At 38.1% G+C, this 26,007-nt stretch overlaps 1 protein-coding gene across 6 annotated transcripts in view; it reads left to right on the forward strand.

Annotated features, from left to right (window-relative positions):
- YES1 (YES proto-oncogene 1, Src family tyrosine kinase) overlaps nucleotides 1-26,007 on the forward strand; it is a 114,991-nt gene that overhangs the window by 58,608 nt on the left and 30,376 nt on the right. The window contains exon 1 of one of the 6 annotated variants that reach the window (XM_036822975.1): nucleotides 16,783-16,800. The exons of the other annotated variants lie outside the window; for them this stretch is intronic. The gene's annotated coding sequence lies outside the window, so the exon portion shown is untranslated. Of the gene's footprint in view, nucleotides 1-16,782; nucleotides 16,801-26,007 lie in introns of those variants that run through there. 6 annotated transcript variants of the gene reach the window in all.

Genomic DNA, 26,007 nt, shown 5'->3' on the forward strand with positions numbered 1-26,007 from the left:
CTGTTTGATTTTATGATATAGATATGGTCCTTGGAGCTTGACTATATAATACTTTGATAAGTACCAAATGTTATTTTCCTATAAGTTTTAATTTACTCAAGTGTCTATAACGTTCCTACCTATTTCTAAGTGGAGTAATAGCAGTTGCTAAATAATAATGCAGAAAACCGATATTATCAATTGTTGTTGCCACCTTGAATTGATAAGATGATGTCAGAAATGTCTGGAAATGGTCAACATGCATTTTGCCTTTCTCATATAGCTGCTGTTTTCTTGTCACCTACCTTATACTGACATTTTGAGGCTAGAGCAGTTGTTGAGGTCATAAGCATTATCAGTCTTCATAGATTAAAGGAGATGTAGATATCTAGTAAATTAATCTTGTTAATTATTATGGATTAAGTTTATTTTTTATTTTTATTTATTTATTTTTTGGCTGCAGTGTGTCTTTGTTGCTGCGTGCGGGCTTTCTCTAGTTGCGGCGAGCGGGGGCTACTCTTCGTTGTAGTGCCTGGGCTTCGCATTGCAGTGGCTTCTCTTGTTGCGGAACACAGGCTCTAGGCGTGTGGGCTTCAGTAGTTGTGGCTCGCGGGCACTAGAGTGCAGGCTCAGTAGTTGTGGCGCATGGGCTTAGTTGCTCCGCGACATGTGAGATCTTCCCAGACCAGGGCTCGAACCCGTGTCCCCTGCATTGGCAGGTGGATTCTTAACCACTGCGCCACCAGGGAAGCCCTAAATTTATTTTTCTTAGGGTGATTTTTTTTTTTTTTGTACTACAGTCTTTTTATCTCCATTCCCTTTGGTTAAAGAAGCCAGATTCAAACATTAATTTGTTGACTAATATTTATCTTTTGGGTCAAGCCCTAAACATTGATGGGGAAAAGAATCTGTAATTCAATTCAACAAACTTAAAAAAAATTTACATCTACTCCAGGCAAGGCACCATATTAATAAGGCTTTTTAGGAGGTAAAAAGGAAACTCTCCTTTCTGTTTATCAATTAAGTATTCCACTTCTTTAGATAACCTGAGAGAAATATTGTATTGGAGTCTTAAAGTTCAATGGCAGATCAAGAGAAAGGCCCATTCAGGAGAGGCCAGGTGAAGGTGAGTTTGAGAAGGTTTTGAAGGATAAATAAAATGGACATTCCATAGGGAGCTGGTAATATGAACAAAGACACAGAGAAGATGGAGAAAGCAGGATGCTTTCTGGTTATAGTAAATAGGTATGCTTGGAGTATAGGAATAAGGGGTCAATCATGTACTTAAAAATGGTGGCTCTCATCATTACTTAAAAATGACTGCCTGCTCATCACCCTGGGATGTCTGTTAAGGTGTAGCCTCCTGAGTTCTACTTCCAGAAATTCTAATTCAGTAAACCTGGACTGAGAGCCAGGAATCTTCATTTGTAATAAGTACCTCAGACCATTATCACACAGGTGGTATGGAAAAATTGAAAATAGAGACCCATTCATACAACTTGAAGCCTTAAAGATGTTCAGTTTGACAGTGGTAAGCCACTGGAGGTCTGGAGTCTTACTGTCTCACTTGCTGTGTGACCTTGGACAAGTTACTTAATCCTCTGTGTATCAAGTTCTGCATCTGTAAATGAGGAAAGTAACAGTAATTGTTTTTCAGAGTGTTTTGAGAACTAAATGAGATAATTCATTTTAAGTGGTAAGCACAGTGGCTATAACACACTAACTGTTCAGTAAGTGTTAGCTCTTTTTGAAATTATCATTGTCATCTAATTAAGAGAAATATATTTATTACTAGGTTATGATTAAATTCATTAGTTATTTTACTCTACATGCTTTTTTTTTTTTTTTTAAGACAATCAGATGTTTTTATTTATTTATTTATTTATGGCTGTGTTGGGTCTTCGTTTCTGTGCGAGGGCTTTCTCTAGGTGTGGCAAGCGGGGGCCACTCTTCATCGCGGTGCGCGGGCCTCTCACTATCGCGGCCTCTCTCGCTGCGGAGCACAGGCTCCAGACGCGCAGGCTCAGTAATTGTGGCTCACGGGCCCATCCGCGGCATGTGGGATCTTCCCAGACCAGGGCTCGAACCCGTGTCCCCTTAATTGGCAGGCAGATTCTCAACCACTGCGCCACCAGGAAAGCCCTCTACATGCTTAATCAGACTACTTTTTGGTATATTACCTTGTGTATATTACTTCTTTTGCTCATTCATTTATTCAGAAAAACATTTTGAAATGTAGTGGGTGTGCACAATATTAGATATACAAAAAAAAGAATGTCTTAACTACCTGTTCTTGATTTGCTAAATTATTGATTTTTGTTTTAGTAATTGATGACTAAATACATGGCTAGTAAATTCAATACTTTTCTATTTGGAACAAAACAATATAATGTAACAATTCATTTGAATGCATTTTAATTCACTTAAAAATGCAAAAGTGGTATAGAAATTGTTGACGGGCTTTAGTACACTTAAAGATATAATTTTAAAGCAGAACAAAAAGCTATACATTTTAAAAGTACAACATTTTAGACTTTTCCTTTAAAAACTGTATTAGAGGGAAATTTAGCAGTATGTAATCAGTTTTCAAAAAGCACAACTATTGACTCGCTTATGGAAATCTTTTCTATCAAAGTATTTATATACAGTCAGTTTTCATTATTTGCAGTAGTTATGTTCTAGAAAGTCACCTTGAACACTGATTTAGTGAATACTGAACCATTGCTCCTAGAGGAAATACAAGGTTAGGTCCCTGTGAGCCTCTGATTACAATGTTTTGTCAGCTGATCAATGTATAATCTGTTTTATGTGTGCTTCTATTTAAAAACACACATTTTTTTTTTTTTGGAGGAGGCAAATAGTTTATCTAGCAAAACAGAGAAATACAAGTAGATTTCACCAAGTTTACAGTTATTTAGCCTTCTTTTTGAGCTCTCCTGGAAGAACTAGGATTCCTTCCAGTAATACATCTTAAGTCTGCCCTAGAAGGCTCAACAAGTAGGGAGAAAACTACTAAAAACACACCTTATTTAATGTGTATTGTTGATTCAATAACACTGAACTAACAAATAGCACTGTAACTCGTGTCTGAATGAAGCTTATCCAGCACACATTTTCTCCATAAGGTGCACCACAACCTTCTTGTGCTTAGAGAGAGGACAGCGCTTCAGCAGCAACACCTGGGATACTATTTTAAACAGTAACATCACCAACAAAAACACAGAAAGAAAAAAGAAAAGAAAGTGGCACTAGATAGACTGTGGAAAGGACACTAGTTTACAGTATGAGAGCCTTGCTTGCCCTGAGCTGGGTACGTGTGTATCTCGCAACTCATTTTTCACAGCTCTGCTCATGTCTGCAAGTGTCTGCTAAAACACCATAAGTTATCATTGGTTTGGGAGTTACAAATAAATCTTAACAAGCAGGCTATTTTGCAGATATGGAATCCATGATAATGAGGATTTATTAATGATGACGTTTTTATAGTAGTGTATGTTGCAGAATATCTTCTGGGCTAACCACAAGAGACAAAGGTCCTATTTCAGATTTCGTTAGCTCTCCTGCATGTGTCACCCAAAGTCAGTACTCCTATATTAAGCACCCCTCCCTCTCACTCCATAGAGGGAAAAAAGGAAAATGCCTCCGTGTTTGGTGTTGTGCTGTCAAGGAAGTCACCCACCCACTTAGTCTCCCATCTTTTGAGTCCTTGTGATTTTGGTAATTGCTATGCTGAGACCAGCTTCCTACTGAATTCCCATTCAGGGGACATTGAAAGAACAGTTGGGTCCAGAGGGTCATCCAGACAGGCTGCTCGTAATGCCAACCACAGCCCTGTTACCAGGACTCAGACCTTTTACAGTGCTTCTCTCTCCTCCAGCCACTTAGAACCAGGCCAGCTCTGCCCGTTCTTATTTCTTCCTCCAAGGCTAGTACTTCCCTTTGTAAGGGAAGAGGAAGGTGGTACCCTTATTGGCTTATTTCCCTGTAAAACCTAGTTAAATGAATGAGTTGTTCATGATTGATTCAACTACTTTGTTCTACTTAGTTAAATTCAACCATTCTCCTAATTTAGCAAAGTTATGTTGCTTAGTACAGAATTAGCTTTAAATCATAATAAACTCTGAAACCTAACAAACCAGTGTGATTTTTTTTTTTTTTTTTTTTTTTTTGGGCTGTGTTGGGTCTTTGTTGCTGTGTGCGGGCTTTCTCTGGTTACGGCGAGTGGGGGCTGCTCTTCGTTGCGGTGCGCGGGCTTCTCATTGCGGTAGTTTCTCTTGTTGCGGAGCACGGGCTCTAGGTGTGCAGGCTTCAGTAGTTGTGGCACACGGGCTCAGTAGTTGTGGCACGTGGTCTCTAGAGCGCAGGCTCAGTAGTTGTGGCGCATGGGCTTAGTTGCTCCGCGGCACATGAGATTTTCCCAGACCAGGGCTCGAACCCTTGTCCCCTGCATTGGCAGGTGGATTCTTAACCACTGCGCCACCAGGAAAGCCCCCAGATCAGTGTGATTTTGAGAGTATATTGATTACAAGTATGGGCACTGTGGCAGGCAGAATTATGGCTCCACAGAGAGATCCATGTCCTAATTCCCAGAACCTGTGATTACATTAGGTTAACACGGCCAAGGGGAATTACTGTACAGTTGCAGGCAGAATTAAGGTTGCTAATAAACTGGTTTTAAAATATGGAGGTTAGCCTGGATTATTCAGGTGGGCCCAATGTAAGAACAAGGGTTTTTAAGAGTGGAAGAGGAAGGCAGAAGAGTCAAAGGAAGAAGTGTAAATGGCAGAAGCAAGGCCAGAGAGAGGCAATGCTGCTGGCTTTGAAGATGAAGAAGGTAGTCAATGAGCCAAGGAGTGCAGCAGCCCTTAGAAGCTGGAAGGAACGAGAAAACCAATTCTTAGATTTTCCAGAAGGGAAAGCAGCCCAGCTAGACTTCTAAACTGTAAGATAATAAATTTGTGTCGATTAAAGCCACTACGTTTATGATAATTTGTTAAGGCAGTTATAGAAATAGGTAATTTGAATAGAAGTTATCAGTGGATAATTTGTTGTGGTAGAAAAAGAAATAGAAAACGCTGAGACAAGATCTTCTGAGTTCACGCTCAACTTCTGGCCCTTTTGTGATATAGAGCCAAGTTACTTAACCTCTCAGGCCTTAGTTTCCTCATTTGTAAAACAGGGGTAATAGGACATATCTTCAATGGATATTGTCTGGATTAAATAAGTTAGTGCATCCAACACCTTTTAACTTTGTATACATCTATTATTTAAATTTTAATATGGTGAGCATGTAGGAAATTTGCAATTAAAAAGAGAAAAATAAAAACTTTATTTTATTACAAGAAGAAATTAGAAGTTATATTTAGTAAGTGTCTTATGAACATTTAGAATTACAAGAAAAGTTTCGGCTATATGTATGACAAAATATATCTCAAAAATGGGCTTTTTTTTTTTTTGCGAATGTGAAATTTGATTGGAAGACTTAGTAATTTATCATGCCAGTTTTATTATCCTTAAAGGAAAAAGCTGAAAAACTAAGTATATTACATATATCATTATCAGGTGAAAAATTGACCAGCATGAGATACAAGCTCAGGAAAATCTGGGAGGGGTGGAGAAGCAGAAATTAACTCGCTTCTTACTGTTTTTTCCTAGTGTTTCCAATCAACTAAATTGAGCTTTCAGACTGAATTTTGTTATAACATTGCATCCATATTTATTGGTAGAGAGCTGTAAAAGGTTATGTGATGGTTTTTCCACTTAAGGTTTGCTTTTTTTTCTCTGTTCAATTTGGAACAAGGTATGGGGAAGGCATTTAGAGTGTGCTAGTTAAAATTTTTAGAAGTGTTTTTGAGGTCTTTTCTCAACTTTGTCTTTGGGTCTCTAGCTTAAGTATACTGTATAATTTTAAAACTTTCTTAGAATATCCTTGAATCCTCTTCCTTTATAAAAAACAAATGTTTGGGAATTCCCTAGCCCTCCAGTGGTTAGGACTCAGCACTTTCACTGCCAAGGGCCCGGGTTCAATCCCTGGTCCGGGAACTAAGATCCCACAAGCCGTGCAGCGAGGCAATAAAAAAATAAAATTAAGTAAATAAATTTACCTTAGTAGTCTGTTTTGCATCATTAGCTCTTGAGATCAGAAGTTCAGGAAGTTAGAAATAAAGAGAAAATAATCCTTTTTATATATGCTGTTATCAAGTTTTCCATTCATATAAAATTTAAAATCAAAGAAGTATAACTTAAAACATGACTAATTACTAATATATTCTTATTGTAGCTAATTCACTCGAGTAAAATAATTCTCTCTAAATGTTAATAGCTTTCACTTGATGGAACAGTAAACCCCAAGTGTTTTGATTGCTCACCCCCTCATTTTCTAGGACCTTCTCCACCATCTCATGGTTAAAGTGGGATCTGCCATTTCCGATGGTGATCCTACCTCTTGGCTTAGAGAGACTGACCCAGAGGCAGGTAGCTGACCCAATATGGGCCAGAGTCCTTTAGGAATTTGGAATTGATACTTAGAATCCTCTGTCTGGCTCTAAAATGAAGATCATAACTCTGGAACTGTTGACAGCCATGTTCTACCATGTGAAGTCAAGAGCCAAAAAGCCATTCTCCCACAGGAGAAAAGAATAAGACAGATGAACAGAGTAGCAGAGGTGAAAGGTAGAGAGGGACTGAGACAAATATAAGAAGGGAATGGAGAAGGGAGGGGGATAAGTAGGCAGGGAGGAGAGGAGGAAAGAAGAGGGGGTTGGGGAGGGAGTGAGCAGAGAGAGGAGGACTCAGGAGGAAGAGAGAAAAATGAGCAAACTAACTTTTTATGACTTGGGCTCCTGATTCTGGTTTTTTCTTATGACCTTGGATTGGATTCCATGACACACTGCTGTAACCTTTATTTAAAATCCTCTTTTTGCTTAATCTACCTCTAGTTAGTTCTGTCCTTGTAGCCAGAATAGTCTTAACTAAAGCAAACACTTGTTTTTGTTAGGGTACTGCTAGCTGCTCTACATACAATATTAGTTAATTCTCACAACCTTGCATGATAGGTAACATTCCTCCAGAAAAATGAGGGAACCTGGGTTTAGGAGAGATTAACTAATTTGATCAAGAATCCCAGTAGCTAATAAGAAACAAAACGAGAATTGAAATGTGGTCTAATTCCAAGTCAGTTCTTATTCATTCACTCGAAAGACATTTATTGACCATCTTCTGTGGGCTAGACACCAGGCCAAGGTACAACAGAGACCAACAGGCAGTGGCAATTTAGTAAATGCTGTGGGGAAGGAATAAAATGGGCTATAAGAGCACGTGAGAGGTCAGGGAAGATGCCTTGAACATTTAAGCTAAGAGCTGAAGGTTGAGTAGTCATAAGCCAAGCATAAGGAAAGAGGTAGGTTGTGTTGAGCATTTATGAAAAGAAAATGGTGCATTTGAGGATCTAAAAAAAATTCATATGTGGGGAGCAAGGAGATGGATGGAAAGAGGTGAGCCAGGAGAGGTAAATAAAGCAAATCATGCAGGGTCTCCTATTTCATATTAGGGAATTTAGACCTTATATTGGGAGCAGTGTATGGACAGGGCCGTTGAAGGCTCCTAATCAGATTTTCTATTTAGAAAACACAAACATCCTTCACACTACTCCCAGAAAAGACTGGAGAAATTCTTAACACTAGAGGCAGTGAAGGTCAGCGGAGGAAGCTTTTGCAGTAATCCAGACAGTAAATGATTAGTACCGAGGGAAGTAGTAATTAGTTGAGGGAAAAGTGGAAGAATGTTGGAGATTACAGGGTAGTATTGTCAGTTCCTGGTGACTGGATGTGTGGGAGCGTGGGAGGAGTATGAGTTAAGAATGACTCTCAGGTTTCTGACTGAGGCAGCGGGGTGGACTGGAGCAGTGTGCTCACCATTCACTGACACCTGGGTGACAGGGAAGGAAGAGTGGATTTTGGGGGGAAAGATGGCAGGTTCCATTTCGGACGTGATGAATTCGAGTTCTTGGAAGATAGCTGTCCCAGCTAACAAAGCCTCCTGCAGAGAGTGGATATTTTGACAAAATGAGAACTAGTCTTTCATCTTCACCCTTCATGTTTCTGGAGGGCAATGCCTGTAGGTATCTAATGAATTTTGATATTTTAGAGGATCTGAAAGACTTTTTCCATTAATTTTAAAAAAGTAAAATCATGGTCTCTTCCAGCAAATCACTAGAAAGTCATTGCTTGTCTTTGCCATTCTACTGTGTAATTACCATTATTCTGTAGACTTTTATGTTTAGAAGAAAAAAACAAACCTATTTAAAGGCAAAATTGGTACTTCACATATCCTTTTACCTAGTAGATATCCAGAGAACTATATTAGCTTTTATTTCCTTCAAAATCAGTGCCAGGAAAGAGAAAAATAAACATTTATTGAGTACATATTGTATGACAAAACCACAGTTTAAAAAAAAAATTATTGCTGACAGGACAGAACTTTCTTCGTGGAAGTTAAAAATTAAAATTAAAATATCTTTTACCATACTTGATAATTCAAATTTTGAAGCAAGCATTTTAAAACACTGTATCAACCTCTGACAAAACCAAAGTAAACTGTTTACTTCATGTAGTAATGTGACATATTGTTTGAGAAGTTATCAAAATAAGCTAAAAAGGACAGTGTTTTAAAAGAAGGTTATAATTCTTCCATACATCTAAAATTATTTCACAGTAGTTTTTAAATAAACGATGGTTTTAAACCTATATAATATGCACAAGTTACAATTAAATTCTTGGATACCAATCAAAATGTTTTATTTATTTATTTATTTATTTGTTGCGTTGGGTCTTGGTTGCAATGCGCAGGCTTTCTCTAGTTGTGGTGAGCGGGGGCCACTCTTCGTTGTGGTGCACAGGCTTCTCATCACGGTGGCTTCTCTTGTCGCGAAGCACGGGCTCTAGGCACGCGGGCTTAGTTCCCCTGCGGCATGTGGGATCTTCCCGATCCAGGGATTGAACCTGTGTCCCGTGCATTGGCAGGTGGAGTCTAAACCACTGTGCCACCAGGGAAGTCCCCAAAATGTGTTTTTAAAAACTTCTTTCGTACTAGTAGAAATACTAGCCTGAGTTCAAGAGGCGAGGATACAGTTTCTGCTTATTCCTGATAAAAGGCTAGTGATTTTACAGAATATAAGACCTGCACCAAATGGTATCAAAGGTCAGAAAGGTTCCTGGTCTCTGAGAGTGGTAACAGATTAAACTGATTCACTTCTCGCCTTGCTTCCCTAAACTCATCTCCAGCTATGCCCCTCGTCATGTGATTTATTTTGATTTTTGAAACACATTTGACTATTCCTTACTGTTGCTTCTGTTGCCAAAACTCCCTTTCCTCAGATCTGCATTAATTTCATGTTTACAGTTGTATATTTTATTTACCAAATAAACATCTCAGTTTTATATCTATTGACTAAAACATGCATTGAAACTCAAAATATTGTTACAGCAAAAGCATAGTGGAAAAAAATATTACAGGAATTTGGAGAAAGCTAAAGAGTTCTGGGTCAGTTTTATAAACTGACGTTTCTAAAATCGTGTGTGTATCTAATTTCTTCTCTTTAGTCTTAAAGAGATAAACAGAAAGGATATATACATTATTATAGAAATAGTTGAATGATATATTTTTAAGGTTTAAAACTACGATGAAAGAAGAATCCATACAGTGTCTGAGGAGCATTTAATTTCCATAAGGACTTGAAAGTATTAACTAATTGTTTACTATAATTTCTAGGTCAAAAATCTTGACAAAGAACGATAAAAAAATCTTAAGATAGGTATAAAATCAGCTTATTTTTTCAAGAGTTGACTGAATTTGTAGAGAGAATGGTGCTTATAAATACTTGAAAGTAATAAATATCTTGGGGCTTTACATTAATTTGTAATTTGTTACTATATTTCCTAACACAATAAATTTTAAGTGTTCTTTACAGTTCTTTACATCAGGTCCTTATGGCTGATCCTGTGCCAGACTTCATTAAAGAAACCATGAGGAACAACCCAGAATTTAGAATGAGTTGGCTTTTTCTTTAAGGTCACTTGTTTGCACACCTAAAGTGCAAAAAAAGAAAAAAATGGTGATAGAAAATTGCTGTCAGTGAGACTGCAAGCTCAGTTTTCCATTGCTCACATTTTCTATTCTCCTTTGACTCTTGGGAAATTAAGTTCTTTGTTTGCTTTTACTAGACAAAGTGCACACCCTTTAGTAGTGTGATGTTTCCTCCTCTCCGTCTGTTTTCTATTTTTTCATGGTCCTGCTTATCTTTTGTGCTTTATGCTAAAGGGAAGGGATTTAAAAATGAAATTAAGAGAAAAAATCATTGACTATGTTTATGATCCATAGAGCACTGTGTCAAACTGGCTTTTTACCCCCTTACTGGATACAGCATATAACGTCACAGTTGGTTAACTTGCTAGAGTTAGTTTATAGAAATAATGTATATTTAAATTTTTTTGAGAGTTCAAAAATGTGTTAAGTCATCTGAGAATTTTTAATCACTATTACTAATAATAAAACAACATGGTTATGGTGGAGAGGGGCGGGATGCTGTTTTCAGAGTTAGTAGATTTGTGTTGTGGGTAGAGCAGTGAGGCTGACTGCCAATAGTATTATCATGTTTGTAACATTTTCTAAAGGGCTGATGTTTAGTAACTTATCAAAGAACAGAAAATGTTATACACAAGCTTCCCCAAAGGCTGCATGGGTAGTGGAAAGAGGGCAGCCTAGAACTCAGACCCAGTTCCCCAGTTGTGCTCACTTTTAGCTTCATCTCCTTGAGCAAGTGACTTCACCCACCCAGACTTCGGGTTCTTCAAATAAAAGATGTAGAGATTATACCTACTTTTTTTTTTTTTCCTGGTAATATTAGGATTATTATGGGGTCAAATTAAATAATAAAAAAATACTTTGGAGACATAAAACACTGTCAAAGTGTAAAATATTATTAAGACTGAATACCTTAACGTAGAGTACAATGTGAAGTGTTACTTGCTAATGATTGAGCCAAGTGCATTTTAAAAATTATTTCAAATCTGTCCCAGCTCTACTAAACATACTGTTACAAAGCAGGTTCTGATATAGTATAGGCAGTTCTGATATATAACTGCCTGATAGAAATTTGAAAAACTTTTATCTGACTTATGGAATTGATAAGTTAAGGAAATAGTTGAAAAACCTACAGGTATTTCTAGAATGCTTGCTATGCTTGGCCCTTTGGGGAGAAACAAATGTTAGGCAGGTTGTTGGAAAGAATAAGTCAGGATCAAGTTACAAGTCAGTGATTTATTCTTTCTTTTTCTTTTTCTAACTATTTATTTGTTTGGCTGCGCCAGGGCTTAGTTGCGGCATGCGGGATCTTTAGTTGCAACATGAGGCCTTTTTTAGTTGCGGCATGTGGGATCTAGTTCCCTGACCAGGGATCAAACCCAGGCCCCCTGCATTGGGAGCACAGAGTCTTACCACTGGACCACCAGGGAAGTCCCTGATTTATTCTTTCAACAAAAATTAAATGAATACCCATGCATCTAAAGCAATTTGTATTAAGCAGAAGATCCTTGTAGTATAGGCTCTAGTATAGGCTCTGTTCCCTGTTGCTGTCTCTTCTGGCCTCATCTTTCCCCTTATTACTCTTCCACATTGTACTTCAGCACCAAACTACTTATGGTTTCAAAATCCCACTTTGTTCTCTCTTGTCTGTGGGCTTTTGCACATCCTGCTAGCTCTGCCTCTAAAAGACAGTCTCTGCTCCCTGATTTGCATACTTAAAGTCTAATTGGCTTTTTTGTCTCCCCCAACCCCAGGTCTGTGTTTGGGAAGATTAGCAGGTGGTAGGGAAAGCAGCTTGGGAAGGTAAATTGGGGAACTTAACGTGGAATACCAGGTTAAGGAGTTGGGTTCTTATTCTGTAGGTAGTAGGAAGCCATTGAAAGATTTTTTTTTTTTTAAATCATGTCGTTGTGAAAGAGGGAGCTGCTTTTTTTTTTTCCTTTAAATTTTATTTATTTATTTATTTATTTATTTATTTATGGCTGTGTTGGGTCTTCGTTTCTGTGCGAGGGCTTTCTCCAGTTGCAGCAAGTGGGGGCCACTCTTAATCGCGGTGCGCGGGCCTCTCACTATCGCGGCCTCTCTTGTTGCGGAGCACTGGCTCCAGACGCGCAGGCTCAGTAATTGTGGCTCACGGGCCTAGTTGCTCCGCGGCATGTGGGATCTTCCCAGACCAGGGCTCGAACCCGTGTCCCCTGCATTGGCAGGCAGATTCTCAACCACTGTGCCACCAGGGAAGCCCGCCATTGAAAGATTTAATCCTGGACGGTGTTCTAGACAGAGGTGTCCTTTATAAAAATTATTAAGCAGTTCACAAGTTAGAACCTCCTTGGATTGGATTAGAGGTTGAGAATCACTATAAATTATCCAATTATGAAGCATAGTTGCAGAAACAGATGATTAGGATCTGAAGAAAAACAGAGCAGGCATTCATTCATTTTAAAAACATTATTGATGCTTATTATGTTCCAGGCTCTGTTCTAGGTTCTGGGAATACTATAGAGAATGCCTTACAGATCAATAAGAAAAAGAGACAACCCTATAAAAAACTGAATAAGTGTTTTGAATAGACATTTCACAAAAGAAAATGGCCAGTAAACATACGAAAAGGTGCTCACTTTATTAATAATTATGAACATAAAAATTTAAAGCACAGTGAGAGACCACTACATACCCACCAGAACAGATAAATTTTAAAAGACTGAAAATGCCAAGTATTGATGAACATGTGAAGCAATGGCAACTCTCATAATCTGCTGATGGGATTATATACTGGTGCAGCCACCCTGCAAGACTGTTCGGCAGTGTGTATTCTGTGACCCAGAAGTCTCCTGCAAGGTATATTTCCAGTAGGATGGTTGCTGGCAGTTAAGTATGTTTCTTAATCTGGGTGGTGAGTACATTGGTGTTTGATTTGTGCTAATTCGTCTAGCTGTACATTTGTTATATTTACTTTTCTGCATATGTGTTATACTTCAATAAAATTTAAAAAAATTTGCCCATTAGATTCTGGAGAGGAGAGCCATCATTATCCTCAAAGTCATTACCATTATAGCAAACATTAGTGGTTATTATATGCTAGGCACTGTTGTAGGCGCATTACATGTATTAACATTTAGTCCTCACAATAACTCTTGAGTCTTAACTTTTATTATTCCCATTTTACAGATGAGGAAACAGGCACAGAAAGGTTGAGTAACTTGCCAAAGCTCACACAGCTGCTGAGTGGTGGACTCAGACTTTGAACCCAGACATTCTGTTTCTAAAATCTGTTCTTAAGCACTGTGCTGTACATCCGATAAGCAAATAACAGAACAGTCTGTGCTGTCAGCGCTTATGTTTTATATAGTGATAAGTGCTATCAAGAAAAATAAAGCAGGTTAAAGGGGAATAGGCAGTACTCTAGGGAATGTTGTACTGCTGCTTTATATAGGGTGGTCAGAGAAGTTCTTATTGAGAAGGTGGTAATAGTGCAAAGACCCGAAGAAGCTGAGGGTATGAGCCATGCCAGTATGTAGCAGAAGAGCTTTCCAGGCAGAGAAAAGAAGGTTCAGTGGCCTGAGATGGGAGTTGCTTGGCCTGTCTGAAGGACAGCAAGAAGGCCATGGGGCAAATAAGGACACAGTAGTGGGAGATGAGGTAAGAGAAGTAATGGGGGCTCCGTAGTAGAATCTCGAAGGCGATTGTAAGAACTTTGGCTTTTACTCTGAGTGCAGTGGAAAGTCTTGGACGGACTGTGGCACAGAGTGATGTGAAATGATTTGTGATTTATTTATTTATTTAATAAATTTATTTATTTATTTTTGACTGTGTTGGGTCTTTGTGGCTGCGCATGGGCTTTTCTCTACTTGCGGCGAGCGGGGGCTACTCTTTGTTGCAGTGCACGGGCTCTAGGTGCACGGGCTTCAGTAGTTGTGGCACGCGGGCTCTAGAGCACAGGCTTAGTAGTTGTGGCTCACGGGCTTAGTTGCTCCGCAGCATGTGGGTTCTTCCCACACCAGGAATCGAACCCGTGTCCCCCGCTTTGGCAGGCAGATTCTTAACCACTGCGCCACCAGGGAAGTCCCTGATTCATGTTTTAAAAGGATAGCTCTGTTACTTTGAGAAAAGCCTGTGAGGGGGTGCAAAAGCAGGAACAGGGAGACCATCTAGGCTGTTGGAGTAATTCCATGTTGTTGAATTAGTGAGAGATGGTGTGACTTGGACCAGATTAGCAGTGGAGGTGGAGAAAAGTTTTCAGATTCTGGATATATTTGTAAAATAAAGCCTAGGGATTTGCTGAAGAGCTGGATATAGGATGTGAAATAAAGAGATTAAAGGATACTAAAGAGTTTTTGTCCTGAACAACTGGAGGAACAGCATTACCATTTACTGATATGGGGAAGATTGCAGGAGCTGGTTTGGGGAAAAAGATTAGGAGTCTTGGAAATGTTAACTTTGAGGTGCTTTTAGACATCCAACTGGGGATATTGAGTAGATATTTAGAAAACTATTCTGGAGTTCAAGTGAGGAGACTTTGGTAACCGTCGATGTATAAATGGTACAGGTATTTAAAGATATGAGACTGGGTGTACCAGCAAAGGAGTGAGTGTAGATGGAGAAGGCCTGTGTTTAGATGTCAGGAGGTGAGGAGGGCGTGTCCTAGAAACTAGGTGGAAAAGGGAGGGATCCCTTGTGTGGACTGTGGCTGACTGGTAAGGTGAGACGAGGACTGAATTGATTTAGCAATGTGAAGTTAATTGGGGACCTTAGTGGGCAGTTTTAACGTAGTGGAAGCAGCAAGCATGGGCAGAAATCAAGAAAATTCGGATTATATTTTAAGTGAGTACGAGAAGCATAGGAAAGTTAGAAAAAATTTTGCCAAAATAAGTGGGATGTGTGGAGAGAAAAAAAGAGGGAAAGTTGAAATGGACAGGATTATGAAGGCCAGAGGTTTGAAAAGAGAATGCCTGACCATCTTAAATATCTGGTAACATTTCTTATTGTTGTCACTACCTTATCAATCCTTTATTTCCTATAGCATTTTGAAACAAAAGGTTTTCGAGTACTCTAATTTATGTTCTTTTGGGGGATGACAAGACAGCCATATGAGAAATAGAAAGGGGCCATTTTACTTCTCTGCTTTTGAGAATTTGCCCCGTCAGCAAAGCTCTGTTGATATTTTTAGTTCCACCCTACCTTCTCTTGCCCATTATCCAGGGAAGATGAGAAAGTACAATAGTTTAGGCGTGATGAGGGATCAAAGTAAAACTTTGCATTTGTTAACCCACCTGACTCTACCCTCTGGTAATGGTTGGTGACTTAGTGGGGCTAGATCAGCATTACACATTAATCTTCCATATCTCTGACTTCCTTTCCACTAAAGAAAAAAAATCTAACACAGAAATTTGTTTCAGTTGGAAAAGTTTTTACTTTTAGTACATTTTGCTAAAATATATGTATTTTTACTAGGTACTAAAGCAAGAGCTTATGCTGAACAGACTAATCATTATGGTAACTTCTAGGCCCACAATCTCGTAAGGAGACCGCGGGGTGAGCACCTGACGGCCAAGTCTGGTCAGCAGGTTAGGGCAGTGAGATAGCAACTTACATTCTTTTGCTTTTAGTCTTCTTCATGCTAGTGCAAACTCAGAAATAAGTGAATTAGGCAGTGGCTCCGGGGAGTTTGAGGAAACCTGGAATAGACCATAAATGAATCAAAATTATGAGTAAATAGGGGTTAGAAGTAGGGAACTGTTACCCCAGTAGAGAGTGAAGTAGTTGGTTGAAGCATCAGGGGTATGGAAATAGAGATGCTGAATCCACGTTATAGAAGGGAAGCAATAAGCTCCTAACAATAAAGCAATGATTACCCAGTATCAAGACCTGCATTCAAACTTGAACACCATCAGCCTTTTGAGATTAATCTATATGATCAGGTTGTTCTGTAGTTTCTGATTTTTATGAGACTCTTGCCTCTTCCCTATTACCGTTTTTATGTTTAGAATAAAAACCTTCTTGAGTCCAAAAGAGCCTAACTCATTAAGTTGAGTATAAATTTTAGACTTACCAAGTGGGTACATAAATGCTACTTTAAAAGTTATTTCTTGAAATTAAAATAAAAATACCACAGAGCACTTTAACCAATTACAGTAAAACACTTAAAATGTTAATTTGTTTGAAAGTGATGATGATGATGATGATGGTGGTGATGATGATTTTTTTGGCCATGTGGAGTGACATGTGGGATCTTAGTTTCCCGACCAGGAATCGAACCCACACCCCCTGCAGTGGAAGCGCAGAATCTTAACCACTGGACCGCCAGGGAAGTCCCTGAAAGTGGTTATTGTTAAGGAATAAGTCCATTATCTGTTATATAAACTGACTTAAATTTATTCAGAAATAATACTCTCTGTACTTTAATGATATTAAAACCAAGGAATGAAATGTTTTTTTAGGGATTAATTTTTAAGAACTTTTTTTTTTTTTTTGGCCATGCCTCGCAGCATGTGGGACCCTAGTTTCCTGACCAGGGATCGAACCCACGCTCCCTGCATTGGAAGCGTGGAGTCTTAACCACTGGACTGCCAGGGAAGTCCCCCTTAAGAACGTTTAAAGTGCCCATGGTGGATTTACCATCCTCACCACTCCCCCAAAAACAAAACACTGAAAATCTGGACAAAATATATGCAACAATTGTTTTCAGACCCTGAACAACAGCAATACAAGACTGTGATCCCTGAAAGACAGGAAACAAATGAGGTAAGCTGGACAGTCACCTAATCACCCTAGCTTTCTCTAGAGGCATGGTCTGAATTGCAGAGCAGGGATAGGGATCTTGGGCAAAGGAGAGTGGTCTTTTTTTTTTTTCTTTTCTTTTTTTAAAAGTTTATTTTATTTATTTATTTTTGGCTGCATTGGGTCTTCATTGCTGTGCGCGGGCTTTCTCTAGTTGTCGCGAGCGGGGGCTGCTCTTTGTGGCGGTGGCTTGTCTTGTTGCGGAGCACGGGCTCTAGGTGCGCGGGCTTCAGTAGGTGTGGCACGTGGGTTCAATAGTTGTGGCTCACAGGCTCTAGAGCGCAGGCTCAGTAGTTGTGGCGCACGGTCTTAGTTGCTCTGTGGCATGTGGGATCTTCCCAGACCAGGGCTTGAACCTGTGTCCCCTGCATTGGCAGGCGGATTCTTAACTACTGCGCCACCAGGAAAGCCTGAGAGTGGTCTTTAATAAGTCGAGGAGATCAGAATTCATGGAGGCCAAGGCAGCTGGAGATTGCAGGGGAGAATTCCAGCAGAAAGACCACTATATAGAAAAATAACGCTAACAGTCTGCATAGGAGTCTCTCTGATTTTTTGCTGAATTCTGGAAGGTACCTGCAGAGTGTGAAACTGTAAAGCCAGGCAAAGAGCAGTTTGTTGTTGTGAGCTGGTGGCCCTTTGAGATCACAGAGGGTTGGGAGGCATTTGAGGTTTTACCAACTGGAGGGGAAAAAGTCCTTGTTGATTACTCTGGACTTCTAATAGAAACCTTGAAAGGGCTGTGGTGCTAGACTAGATTAATAAAGGAATATTATGAACAACTTTATGCTAATATAAATTTAATAACTTGGGTGAATTGGACAAATCTTGAAAAAGTTACCACAGTAACACAAGAAAAATCAAATATGGGTAGTTAAGTATGTTAAAGATATTAAATTTGTAATTGAAAACTCAAGGCCCAGATGGCTTCACTGGTGAATTCTTTTGAACATTTTAGAAGTAATACTAATTTTAACTCTTTAAAATAATAGAGGAGGGGGCTTCCCGGGTGGCGCAGTGGCTGAGAGTCTGCCTGCTAATGCAGGAGACACGGGTTCGAGCCCTGGTCTGGGAGGATCCCACATGCCGCAGAGCAACTAAGCCCGTGTGCCACAACTACTGAGCCTGCGCGTCTGGAGCCTGTGCTCCGCAGCAAGAGGCCACGATAGTGAGAGGCCCGCGCACCGCGATGAAGAGTGGCTCCCGCTTGCTGCAACTAGAGGAAGCCCTCACACAGAAACGAAGACCCAACACAGCCAAAAAATAAATAAATAAAAATAACTAAATAATAATTAAAAAAAAAAAAAAGTAACCAAAAAAAATAAATAAATAAAATAAAAAAAAATAAAATAATAGAGGAGGAAGGGAACATTTCCCAGCTTATTTCATGAGGCCAAAATTATCCTGATACCAAACACAGACAAATTAGAAGAGAACTAAACAGCGATATCTCTTTGACTATAGACATAAAAAAATGAACAAAATATTAGCCTTTAGGAATATATTAAAAGGGTAATATATCATAACCAAATGGGTTTTATTCCAAGAATGCAGAGGTGCCAAGGTGGGGTTAATACTCAAAAATCAATTAGTTTAATCCACCATATCAGTTGAGTAAAGGAGAAAACCCATGCGATCATCTGAGTAGATATATAAAAATATCTGACAAAATTTAACACCCATTCATGACAAAAACTCTCAGCAAACACAGAATTAGAAGAGAATGCCCCTCAGCCTAATGAAGGTCAGCTACAGTCTTACAGCTAATATACTTAATGGTGGTAGACTGAATGCTTTTCCCTTAAGATCAGGAAGGAGGCAAAGATGTTCTCTCTCCTCACTTCTATTCAGCATTGTACTAGAGGTGCTAAAGGAGAGTAAAAGTGTTTATTTGTACACATGACCTTGAATATAGAAAACCCTATGGAACTAAAAAAAAAAGCTATTAGAACTAAGATGTGAACTTATTATTATTAGGGTCACAGGATATTAGGTCAATATATAAGTATCAAGTATATATATTATTAATATATTAATATATGTTTATATAAGTGATGAACAATTAGAAATAGAAATAAAGTAATACCATTTATAGTAATAACAAAAAACCATGAAATGCCTAGAGATAAGTTTAACAAAAATTGGACAAGACCTATCTATACACTGAAAGTTGCAAAACATTGCTGAGAGAAATTTTTAAAGTTCTAAATAAATGGAGTACTGTATTCTTGGATCAGGAGATCAATATTTTCAAGATGTCGGTTCTCCCCAAATTGATCTGTAGGTTCAATATCATCCCAGTCAACATTCCAGCAGGCATTTTTCTAGAGATTGACAAGCTGACTCTACAGTTTGTATGGAAATGAAAGACCCTAGTGCACAGGCAAACTGCAACTTCCAGGCCAAATCTGACCCACTGCTTGTTTTTGGAAATAGTTGTATTACAACATTGCCACACTTAGCACTTATGTATTGTCTATGCACTAACATGCTTTTGCACTAACATGGTGGAGTCAGGTAGTTGTGACAGAGACCATTTGGTTTACAAAGTTTAAAATGTCTATTCTCTGACCCCTTTCAGAAAAAGTTTGTTGACCCCCTTCCATAGAGTATCCAAAACAATTTTGGAGAAGATAAAAAAACCCTAGAGGACTTATTTTATCTAATTTCAAGACTTACTGTAACGCTATAGTGATGAAGACAGTGTGGTAATTGACGTAAGCATAGACATATAATATAAAACAATGGAACTAGCAGTATAGAAACAGACCCATGCATTTATGACTAATTGCTTTTTGACAAAGGTATCAAGATAATTCAATGGGAAATGGATAGTCTTTTCAACAAATGGCAGCTGAAGAACTGTTAAAAATATGGGATCTCAGACTTCACAACATATACAAAAATCCACTTAAAATGGCTCAGTAGGCCTGATATAAAGAGCTAAAACTTCTGGTGAAAACAGGAGAAATTCTTCTGGTGAAGAATTCTCAATTAGGACATAGCACAAACCATAAAATTAAAGCTTCTTAATTGAGCATCAAAATTAAAAATCATGTTCAAGGATACTGTTATAAAAGTGAAAAGGCAACCTATAGGTTGAGAGAAAATATTATATTTGACAAAGAACTTGATTCTAGAATATTAAATAATATAATAAATAGTATTATATTAGTAAATATTCTTGTTTCCAGAATATATTAGAAAGAAGACAACCCAATTAAAAAATTGAGTTGAACAGATACTTCACCAAAGTAGATATGAGTAGCAAATAAGAACATGAAAAGATGCTTAATATCAGGTGCTTAGTCATTAGGAAAATATAAATTAAAATCTTGACAATAGCACTACACACCTAAAGAATCAACTGACAACAAGTGTTGATGAGGATGTAGAGCAACTGGAATTCTCATTTTGTTGGTGAGAATGCAGAATGTTAAAGCTGCTTTGGAAAAGTGTTTGCAGTTTTTTATAAAGTTATACTTCCCATACAGCCCAGCAGTTTCCCTCCTAAGTATTTACTCAAATGAAATGAAAACTTGTGTTCACAGAAAAACCCATGTGTATGTGTTCATAGTGGCTCTATTTGTGATTTTCAAAACCTGGAAACAACCCAAATCAACTGGGGAATGAATAAACAAACTGTGGTATATGCATACCACTCAGCAGTAAAAAGGAATGAACTAAAAAAAAGGGGGGTGGGGGAGGGGAATGAACTGATACCTGCAAAAACATGGGTGGATCTCAAATGCATTATGATACCTGAAAAAAGCCAGAATCAAAAGGCTACATGCTCTGTGGTATCTGGAAAAGGTGAAACTGTAAGAACAGAAAACAGATTAATGGTTGCCTGGGGTTGGAGGGAGAGGTTGACTACAAAAAGTGCATGGAGGTGTCATGGGATGGGGGTGGGGATGGAACTGTTCTTTATCTTCATTGAGGTGGCAGTTGCACGACTGTATGCATGTGTCAAAACTTGCAGACCTGTACACTAATGAGTGGATTTTACATATTTATGCCTTAATTTTTAAAGATAGGGTTTTAAAAGTGAGAAACTGACCTATTGATGTAGTAAGATATGAAAGAATCATCACTGCATCTTAGTAACCGTGCAGTCTTAGATTGCCATTGGATCTAATCTGAGTGTAGAAATAATACTGGATTTTAGAGGGCAGGCTTGAGATTGAAATGCTCTTGATAGCATTGGCAAATTAAATGGTGGTAAAGGTGTTTGGCAGTTACCTAAGTGCTGACCATTGTTTATATCAGTGAACTAAAATCAGTGGTTAATCAACAGTTCTAATGATTTTGGTAATGCTCATGTTGTAAATGTGTGTAACATCAATTCAGCCATATGCATTTTATATTGTCAGCTACCTTTGATATCAGTAGATTTCAATTGTCAAAGCTTTTTAGATAGAATAAAAAGTCAAAGAGCTGTGTAGACTATTTGGATCATATCCAAACCCAAGTAAACGTGTGATGGGTTTCTGAGAGGGGAAAGAAAGACTTAGAAGTGTTGTTGAGAATGTGGAGAATGAATTCACATTCACTGCTGGTGGGGATGCAAAATGGTACAGTCACTATGGAAACCAGTTTAGCAGCTTATTACAGTAACTTAACCTTATATGACCAAGAAGTTCCATTCCTTAGGTATTTATGGGGAGAGGGGGGAGAGGCACATATCTACCCACCCAAAGACTTGTATGGGGATGTTTGTAGCTGTTTTATTTATAATAGCCCCAAACTGGAACAACCCAAATACCCATCAACAAGTGAATGGATAAACAATTATGGTATATGATGGGGTTCTACTTAGCAATAAAAAATTAATGAACTACCTACATATGCAACAATATGGAAGTATCTCAGGTACACAATGCCTAATTTAAAAAAAAAAATGCCAGACACAAAAAAGACTATAGTATTATTCTATTTATATGAAACTCTAGAAGAGATAAATCTATAGTTAGAGAAAACAAATCAGTGATTTCTTAGGGCTGGGGTTGGGGATTTTCCCTATTGGGAAAAGGGTACAACAGAATCTTCTGGGGGTGATTGGAACCTTCTATATTGTAATTATAGTATTGGTTGCACAGTTACAGACATTTAACGAAACTCATTGAACTGTACACTTTAAATGGGTGCATTTTATTGTATGTAAATTATACCTCAAAGTTGATTTTTTTTTTTTTTTTTTTTTGGCTTCGTTGCTGCATGCAGGCTTTCTCTAGTTACAGCGCACGTGCTTCTCATTGTGGTGGCTTCTCTTGTTGCCGAGCATGGGCTCTAAGCGCACGGGCTTCAGTAGTTGTGGCTCGCGGGCTCTAGAGTGCAGGCTTGGTAGTTGTGGCGCACGGGCTTAGTTGCCTCACGGCATGCAGGATCTTCCTGGGCCAGGGATCGAACCTGTGTCCTCTGCATTGGCAGGCGGATTCTTAACCACTGCACCACCAGGGAAGTCCCGAAGCTAATTTTTTAAAAAAAAGAACATTTTAGGAAAGAATATCTGATAGTGTCTAAGGGAAGAAGTTTCTGTAATCTAAATTTTAAATTCATATTTCTCAGAAAATCTTAAAGTAACAGTAATATTCAAATTGAGGTAAAACCTTGTTTTTCAGCAAATATTCATGCACCTTATACTCAAGCAAATATCTATATGAAATCATTTGCTTAAAAATTGAATTTTACTTTTATAGACTATAAATTTTACAGTCTTAAGGATAGCTCAGATTTATGTAAATACTTTGAGAGAAGATCTATTTTTGTTAAGCTATTGAATCTTGATATGTTGAAAAGGGATTTAATATATTAACCATTGTCATGTGATTTGAATAGTTTATTATTTAAGATCCTTTCAGCTGCAAGTAACTGAAAACCAAACAAGAAAATTGACTTTTACAGTAGATATTTATCTCACATAGTAAGATTTCTGGAGCTAAATTGTGTTCTCGGGTTATTATAGGGTTATATAGTTCAGTAACTGAGCAGCAGCTTCAGGGACCCAAGTTCCTTTCATCTTTCTGCCCTCCCCTTCTCATTATGTTTGTGTCCTCCTTTCACATGGGTGCTTTGTAATCTCAGATTTAGGCATCTCAACAACAATAACATCTAGGGAATGAAAATGGAATATTTCTGTCTTGTATTCCTTTTTACAAGTGAGGAAAACTTCCTAGAAGCCCATGCTCATGGCTTACACAGTTAATGGCAAAGGGATAGGACCAAGAGTGGCTTAAATCAGTCATTATTTACTCCCTGGGGCTGGACAAATGAAGGAAGGTGAACAAAATCAGGGTTTTTTTTATCAAAGCAGGATGGCTGTTGAGTAACCAAGTGTCTGCGGAATTAGATTATGCCAAGACTGTGAAGGAAAGGATCTGTGAAGTAGACAAAGAAATCATAGAAAACGTTTTGATACAAAGTATATGTTCCCAGCTCATGAAGATGTTGCATTCCAGAATTCATCATATTTTCATGGCCTAGTCATTAATTTATTATTCAACTTAACTGCGCTCTAACTTTTATCTTCATGATGCTAAGAAATGCTCTTGTGAAAGTCATCAGTGAGCTCCTAATTACTAATCAGCTGGCCTTTTAAAATCAGTTTAAATGCCACTTGATTTCATGTTGGTCTTTACCATTATTAGTCATTTTCTTCTTGAAAGTCTATTTCTCTATTCCCACTGTATTATTCTACTTGTTAAAAATGTATTAAATACTCCAAACTAACAAAAAGAATTATATCTATTACGTACGTTTAACACATTAACATTTTTCTCTATTTGCTTCATATATCTTTTAAGAAAAAAAAAAAGTGCCACAGATACAGTTGAAACTCTTCCCCAACCCTTTCCACTATCTTGAAGTTAATGATTATCCTTTCCAATTGTGTTTTTGTATTTATGAAAGCGCTCCCAACTCTTAATTGCTGCTTCCTAATTTCCTTGCCCATCTGTCCCTTATCTGTTCCCTTATCTGTAGGTGTCCTGCAACACTGTATTAATTTTTCACACCCCTCCAAATCTGTGCCGTGGGTGAGTTTTATTATCTCCAAAAGGTGTGGTTACACTGTGAAAAAATTTTTAACATTTCTCTGGTTTCTACCTCTTTCTGAGTTTTACACTTACTGTCATTCCCCACTAGACTTCTCAACATCATGCCCCACAGACCCCTAAAACTAACATCTGAAACTGAACTCGTTGGTCCAGAAAAACCTGTTTCTCTTTTCTCTACCTCATGGTGTTACTTTCCACTCAGTTCAAACTAGAAACTTTGGAGTCATCCAGTCCCTAGCACGCACATAGTAACTACTTTTTAAAGTGTTCGGTAAATTGTAGGGACTGAGTAAATGACTCCTTTTTAATGTCTCCTCCACCCATACCCAGCTGATCACCTAGAGTTGATTATTTTACTTGGTGTGTACCTCTCATTTCCCCTCATCTTCGGCCCCAGTATTCCTGCTTTTGTCCTGCCTCACATGGGTCATGGCAGTAGTTTTGTAACTTGACTAACTGCCGCCATTCTTTCTTTCTTTCCACTCTGTAATTTGTCCTTTTACCACAGTTATTCTAAAACACATATTTTCTGCTATTCACCTTTTTAAGAATCTTAACTTTCCAATGCTCCCTGGATAAATCTAAAGGTTATTGCTTAGCAAATAATCCTCTTTGTGTGTAAATTCTCCTCTAACACTAGCCATCTGTCCCACCATTCTCAAAAACACTCCTGCCACAGGGTTTTCTGTTCCCCAAATACACCATGCTTTACCAAACATCTGAACCATTTTTCCCACTTCATTCTTCCTGGAATATCCTAGTTCTTCTTCCCTAAATCTCCAACTCTTCAAGACCTAGCTCAGATGCCATTTTCTGCAAAATTTTCTTTCCCAAGCACTCAAGGCAGAGCTGATAACTTCTGTTGTATTCCCATGATGTTCTGTATGTACCTCTGCTCTAGCGTTTTTTTTCACTCTGGCATTTTTCAAATTTTACAATACTGTATTTTTTTCCTGCACTTATTTGTGACCTTTTTAAAGAATAAGAACCATTCTTGCCATCCTTAGCTCCCTTTATAGTGTCTGATAAATATATGTTGTTAATAAATATGTATCTGTAAGTTAGTAGCTTGGAACTTGAAAGAGGCTTTTCCCATGTAAATATTTTAAATAATGTTATGTTTCTAAGACAGTCCATTAAAATCTGTATAACTCATTGCACCTGAAGTTTACTTAAAAATGTAAATCACATCCTACATTTATAATAATGTTTCTAGGGAATTCCCTGGCAGTCCAGTGGTTAGGACTCGGCACTCTCACTGCCAGGGGCCCGGGTTCAATCCCTGGTCGGGGAACTAAGATCCTACAAGCAACGCAGTGTGGCCAATATACATTTATTATATACATACACACACTTATATACATACATATATATTAATGTTTCTAAAGGAGATGGGCAGCAGTGATGGCTCCTGTGTATTGATACTGGGTGCTATTGGAACTGGACTGAAGATGATGTTCTGTCCTGGAGCTATTGAAAAGAATGAGTGGGTAGATGTGAGGAGCTGGACCAAAGACTCTATTTAAGAAAAAGAGACTGGAGGACAGTAGTAATGAAAAACTGGTAGAGTGAGGGAAAAAAGATATGACTTTTGAAAGAAGAGGAGTTAAGTTAGGAGTGATGTCTTATGGGGAGAAAAGACCTTAGCAAAGATCCTGAGTGAAGAAAAAGGTGAAAATGAGGAATTAAGGAAGCTGGAAATAGAAATGAGGGTGGGTAAATAGTTATAGTAACCTCGGTTATGAATTGATGTATTTCAGTTGGTCTGTTATCAAATTTAAAATATTAGCACCATTACTGGCTTTCATAATTTTTTCTCTGTCATACAACTACTGTTCTTTCAAAGTCTATGTAATTGTTAAAGTATTTTTTTAATATTTAGACTTTGGATATAGGTAATAGTGAAAGTCTTGTATAGATTTTAAAATATGTTTGCAATTTAACATACATGGGTATATATTGATTGTTGATTGATAACATGGGTATATATTGATTATTGATTGATAACATGGGTATATATTGATTGTTGATTAAAATTCACCCTTCAGCCTTGAGTACTGAGCCAAAATTTGCCAATCTCATAAGCAAAAAGGATACCTTTAAAATTTTGCATTTATTG

This window comes from Balaenoptera musculus, chromosome 14, assembly GCF_009873245.2.
Source record: "Balaenoptera musculus isolate JJ_BM4_2016_0621 chromosome 14, mBalMus1.pri.v3, whole genome shotgun sequence".
Classification (NCBI taxonomy): Eukaryota; Metazoa; Chordata; class Mammalia; order Artiodactyla; family Balaenopteridae; genus Balaenoptera; species Balaenoptera musculus.